Here is a 5,863-nt window from a genome sequence, read left to right as displayed (position 1 = left end):
ATAGAGAGACAGAGAGAGAGAGAGAGAGAGAGAGAGAGAGAGACTGAGATACAGACAGGCAGACAGAGATAGGGATAGACAGAGGGACAGAGCTAGAGATAGATGCAGATGCAGATGCAGGTGCTGTTATTATTAGTTGGTGTTCCTGTCCATTGTCTTGCCTTTTATTCATCTTGATGTATTGATAAAGGGAATGTGTGAGTTCATCTCTGCCAGTTGTGGGTTGCTAAAGAGCAGCTGTCATGAAATGAAGGTATGATTAATCTACATTTTTGATGAAGACAAAATAAATCTAGGCTCATCCTATTTTGGACAAGATGTATAGCAGGAGTGGCAAGAAACTGTACGTCAATCCCAATTCCTGGTGGGCTTGATTGTTTTTTTGTAAAACATGAAGCGAGTCAAATGATTCCCTGAGTAATAAAAATCACCAGTGAGTCAGTTGCTGCCTAGATGAGGGTGAATTGTGGATTTGTGCATCACGGGGCGCTCTCCGCAACCAACAATTTGGTCTCCTGAAATAGATTGATGAGGTTAGGGTGTCGGTGTGGTGCGAGCGCACAGAGATGGATGTAATAGTTTCATTTATTTCTCCTATACTGGGTGATAGATTTAAGTGTTCATTATATTAAAAATTAAGCAGTAAATAAATCAGTGCGTAAAAGCCGAGTTATTCTGGAGTCAGTGATGAGTATGTGATAGGAGCTAAGTTTATGATTAATCTAATCCCTCATGACTCAAGCCTATTAAAAGAAGTTAAGGCTGTGCTGTTCTTTATAAAATGTGCATTTTACTTCATAGAACAAAAACACCGCAGCGAACGCGATTATCCCATAATAACAAAGGCGTTCACATTGACCTCTGTGGGGAAGCAGCTTAGGCGCTGTTGTTAAGAACAGTCAAGTTGCGCGTGCTTGGTTCTGGGGCTTTGCCAATCGCTACAGTGTGTCGAAGGAGTAAGTGGCCAGGTATACAAATAAGGTAAAAGGCTCCCAGGCAGGAACCGGCAGTGTGGGGAAGAAATCAAAGTTTGGGTTTAGTGCAGTGGAGCAGTTTAAGTCTGTTTACAATGATGCAGGGCTTTTAGGCATTTTTAGAGGTTTTTAATGTTAAAATTTATTCTGCACCATTGTTGATTTAAACATTTCTGGCATGGTGAAGGTATAGACCATGAGTGTTCTGAAGATGGGAATGGGCAGGACAGAGGACAGGCTGTGGCCCCCAGTGGGTGTGAACGTGGGGCTCGTGCAAGTCACTATACCCACAGCTGAGTTAAGAAAAATTTGAAAAATTTTTGCACCAACCTGTAGCACTTTCTTGCCATGTTTGCAAGGTGTGTATGAAATAGAAAGGAGTTTTGTGTTTAGGCTTGAGTCCTAAGAAATATCAAATAGTCCAAAATTTGAGAAACCTAAATTTGAAAGACTTCTGGTCCCAAATACTTGGTGTAAGGGATGACAGCCTGCCTCAGATTGGGTTCCTGTTACCGTGGGACAAATTGCCCTGCAACTTGGTGGTCAGCTTTGTAATACATAAACGGCTGTGATTCTTCACGGGTTCTGGGGGGCAGGCATGCAGAGCGCTGCTGTGGCAGAGGGCTAAGGGCTCCTGGGGCTTGCAGGCCAGGTGTCTGAGATCCCTGCACCTTCTTGGGGCCTGGCTACCACACACACTAGCTTCACATATGGAAGATTAAAGGAAAGAAGGAGCACCTTAGGGTAGCGGCAGTATAGGGTGGATGTGAAGCAAGAAACTTGAGCAGTTTGTGTGTCACTCTCAGGCCCATTGCGAAACCATCTCAGTTTTTTGGGAAATGAGCTATAGACACATCAGAGTAATATTAATTAAGTGTCACAGGCTGGTGCTTAAGCTACTTTGGCTTTATTATTGTTGGTGTGCCAAGGAGTGCAGTGACAAATTGACAAGCCAAAGTGGGGCATGGTGGCACATGCCTATAATCTCAGCACTCTGGGAGGCTGAGGCCGGAGGATTGCTAGTCTGAATCAATCCTGCTTGGGCTGTGTGAGACACAGCCTCAACTCTACAAAGGCCATGACCTCAGTCTCTGACCAATGATGGGTGTTCTGGGGTGTATGAGTCAACAATTTTGGTTAAACCCTTTAGCTCTGAGGTCCACTGTGAGCCCGGTGTGGTGGTGCATACCTGTAATCCCAGCACAGAGGGAGGCTGAGGCAGGAGGATCAGGATCTCAAGCCCAGCCTGGTGACTTTTCAATTTAGCAAAAGCCTGTCTCCAAATAAAAAATAAAAAAGGACTAGCTCACTGTAAAGCGTCCAGGTTCCATTTCCCATCACACACGCACATGCACACACACACACACATGCACATGCACACACACGCACTATTGTGTATGATTCCCCTAGGGAGGGTCAACGATCTTACAGCAGAGATGTAAGTGAGTGAACACGTACGGGACACCCGTGTGCCCGAAGGCCGGCTGTGTTGTTGCTCATCACTGACACCCTGGGTGGTCGCTCCCAACACGCATTGGTTACACCTCACACTTGGGGAAGAACAGGCAGAGATGAGCACTAAGAAATTAATGTGGCCGTCCTTCATGGTTAGGTGGGCTTGTCACGTGCTGATCAGATCTGGAGCTTTTCTTCCTGGTTTTCCCTCTCTGTCCCTCCCTCCCTCCCATTCTGTCTCTGTCTCTCTGTCTCTCCTCTCTGTCTCTCCATCTGTGTCTCCCTGTCTGTCTCTCCCCCTCCCTCCCTCCTTCTTTCCCTCCCTCCCTCCCTCCTTCTTTCCTTCCCTCCCTCCCATTCTGTCTCTGTCTCTCTGTCTCTCCTCTCTGTCTCTCCATCTGTGTCTCCCTGTCTGTCTCTCCCCCTCCCTCCCTCCTTCTTTCCCTCCCTCCCTCCCTTCCTCTCTGTCCCATCTCGCTGTCTCTGTCTCTCCAACCCTCAGTCCCTCCCCGGCCTCCCTCCTCCCCCTTCTTTCTCCCCATCTCTCCCCCGCCCGCCCGTCTCTCTGTCTCTGCTGGGACTGAGCTTGGGACCCTGTGCTCTAGCGCTGACCAGTGCCGCTGGCCCCCTCATTCAGATTTCTGAGGCACTTACAGGCTTCCCGATGAACATGATGATGTAAGTGTTTATAAAAGCTCTCAGCTCTCAGCCAGTTATTTTGAAGAGGCCAAAGCAGCCAGGGCTTTCCAATACCAGCGTTATTGATATTTTAGGCTTGATACTTATTTAGTAGGTTCTCCAGCCTCCACTCAGTAGATGCCTGTTTGAGCCCCACCCTCAGTTATGACAATAAAAACTGTCTCTAGACATAGGAAGATGTCATGGGGAGGGGCATCACTGCCCCTCTTTGAGACCAGAGGGGTAAAGTGTGGGTCAATAAGCAGCATGTGTTACGTACCACGTAGATTATTTATCCTACCTTACTGAGATTTGGATGAGAAAACTCAAAAGCCAGAAGAAACACAAGGGTCTTCCTCTTCCCACTACGAGGCAGATCTGCACAAATTGTAGTATCCAATTGTATTGCGATCTTGTGCTGCTGATGGGTTGAATGTGTTGTGTTTTCTCTTGACAAGTAGCTGCTCACATTGTCGGTAACTACTGGAAATAGATGAATCCATGAAACAGTGAATGAAAGGTAAAAACATTGTCCTAGCATGGATTATTGGCAATAGAGCGTGTGTGGTGGCGCCTGTGCTCAGGCTGTGGTCTGAAGCAGGAGGATCCATTCCCAGCCTGGATAACTGGTCGACTCAAAGAGAGGGACTTGGGGTATAGCTCAATTTAATGCCCTGGGTCCAGTCCCCAGTGGGAAAACAGTTTACTTAAACATCTATATATAAATGATACTCATTAGTAGAAAAATATTGTGTTTTCCCCCATGTTGGTAGAGAAGACATAAATAGGCTCTTGTAATGGTCCTTTGGTAGTCCCTGTACATGCCAGATAAGTCAGTTCAGGTGTTCCAGGACATTTGCGGGCCCCTAATGAAAAGGTAGAGTGAATGGAGCCTTCTGCTTAGCCTGGCCGGCCCTCAAGGTCTCCCCTGAAGGGCTTTGGTGCAGGCTGTTTTTTTTTAAATCTGCATTTATTCCACACAACGTATTTAATTATTCTCCAGTTGTGAAAATTGTAGCTGTTACTTCTGTGGATAAAGAGCGTGGGAGCAAATGTAAATAATCGTCAACACTTATGTTCTGATCTGGGAAATTTGTCCCTGCTTGTTATTATTTTAGAGAAGTATGCCAGGACGCCCGCACATCAAGGTGCGTCCTAGCGGGCAGGACTCCCTCAGGAGCTCGGGCAGAGCTGCTGCGCTCCAGGGGCACACGGCTGCGCCTTCAGACGCACCATTCCGCTTCGCCTTGGCACCACACATTTGCTTGAAATTTCCTCGTGAAAGAGAAGACAGTCTACCAGCTTTGCAGAGTTTGGCGGGGTCATAGTTACTACGTTTTTATCAGATGATTTTATTTTTAATGATTCAATGGATGAGTTTGTAAACAATGGTACAAATAAATGAAGTAAACAAGCCCAGACCCCATGATTAATACCCCCGAAGGGTCTGAACAAGATTTTTAATTAAACCCTGTAGCTTTGAGATCCATTAAAAAAGGAAAATTTCTGGGAAAAAGGGGATTTAGCAGAAGTTAGGAAGAGTCAGGTTGTGTTCTTGAGGTTCCTTTACCCGAATTCTATTCTTTTAGGATATCAAGGGGCCAGGGATCTAGCTCAGTGGCACGACACCTGCCTGGCAAGCATGGGGTCCTGAGTTTGATATCTGGAACCAAGAAAAAAAAGAAAACAAGACATGAATGAAAATATATGTAAATGAATATAGTAGAAGTTCATGACTGGCTCGGTTATGGAAGTACAACAGGTAATAAGGTATCAGATTCATGCCTTTCAATAATCACAAGCTAGTGCCATGGGACACATTCTTTCAGTTTTTCTATATAGATTACGTGGTGCCATGGAAGGAAGTTGTATTTCTGGTTTTCTGATCCATTTACTTCCTTTTCTTGTTTTACTAATTCATCAGCAACGCCATGTAGTGCACAGCGAGCAGGAACGCCCCTGCCTGTTTGTGGCTTTAGTTTAAGAGGTTTAAGCTTCTCCCTGTTAGGCATAATATTAGCTGTAGAGAAATTAGGAAATACAGAACAAAGAAAATATAGAATATAGAAAATAAAAAACACAGATAAAATTTGATGAAATGTAGTCCTGATAAATAGAGGGGCCTGTGTACTTGATAAAGTACTTGATAAAGTCTTCCTATGTATTGTATTTGCTCAATTCTTTTTTTTTTTTTTTTGAGAGTTTTTGTATATATGTTTATGTGAAATGTTAGTGTGTAGTTTTCCCTCTTGAACTTTCACTTATTTGGCGAGGCTGCCCTTTGAGAATGAGTTATTTGTGTTTTTTTGAAAGAAACGATAGGCCTGCTTTAATTTTTCCCTTACGAGGCTGTTTCCCGGCGAGCCTGTCCTCGCCTGGAGCTTTCTGCCTCAGGTTCTTAGTTAGTGGGTTAGCTCCTCACCTTGCCTTTCTCCATGTGTAAGTTTGCCAGACTGTGTCTTTCAAATTCATCAGTTTACGTCTTTGAGGATTTTTGTATGTATGGTCATGGGAAATATTTCATTTGGGTCATCAAATTTATGGGTGGAGGGGTTCCTTATATTCCTTTTATATATTTTAATAGCTATAGGAATCTGTGGCAGCAGCCTTTCATTTCAGATAATAATTCATGCCCTTTTCTCTTTTAGTTGTACACATAACAGCTTTTTCCCTTGGCTTTTCTTTCATGATTATCTATTTTCAATTTCATTGATTTCTCCTGCAAATTTTAATTTTGTTCATTTTGTACTTAATCT

At 44.4% G+C, this 5,863-nt stretch overlaps 1 long non-coding RNA gene and 1 other non-coding gene across 2 annotated transcripts in view; both read left to right on the top strand.

Annotated features, from left to right (window-relative positions):
* LOC111814695 overlaps window positions 1–5,863 on the top strand; it is a 21,628-nt gene that overhangs the window by 3,418 nt on the left and 12,347 nt on the right. The gene's annotated exons all lie outside the window — the stretch shown is intronic.
* LOC111814703 lies at window positions 2,066–2,137 on the top strand. The gene has a single exon (XR_002819615.1). It is a non-coding gene; the product is annotated as a small nucleolar RNA SNORD113/SNORD114 family (small nucleolar RNA).

Source organism: Octodon degus, unplaced genomic scaffold (genome assembly GCF_000260255.1).
Source record: "Octodon degus isolate 3935 unplaced genomic scaffold, OctDeg1.0 scaffold00432, whole genome shotgun sequence".
Lineage (NCBI taxonomy): Eukaryota > Metazoa > Chordata > Mammalia > Rodentia > Octodontidae > Octodon > Octodon degus.
This window is presented reverse-complemented; position numbering and strand designations above follow the sequence as displayed.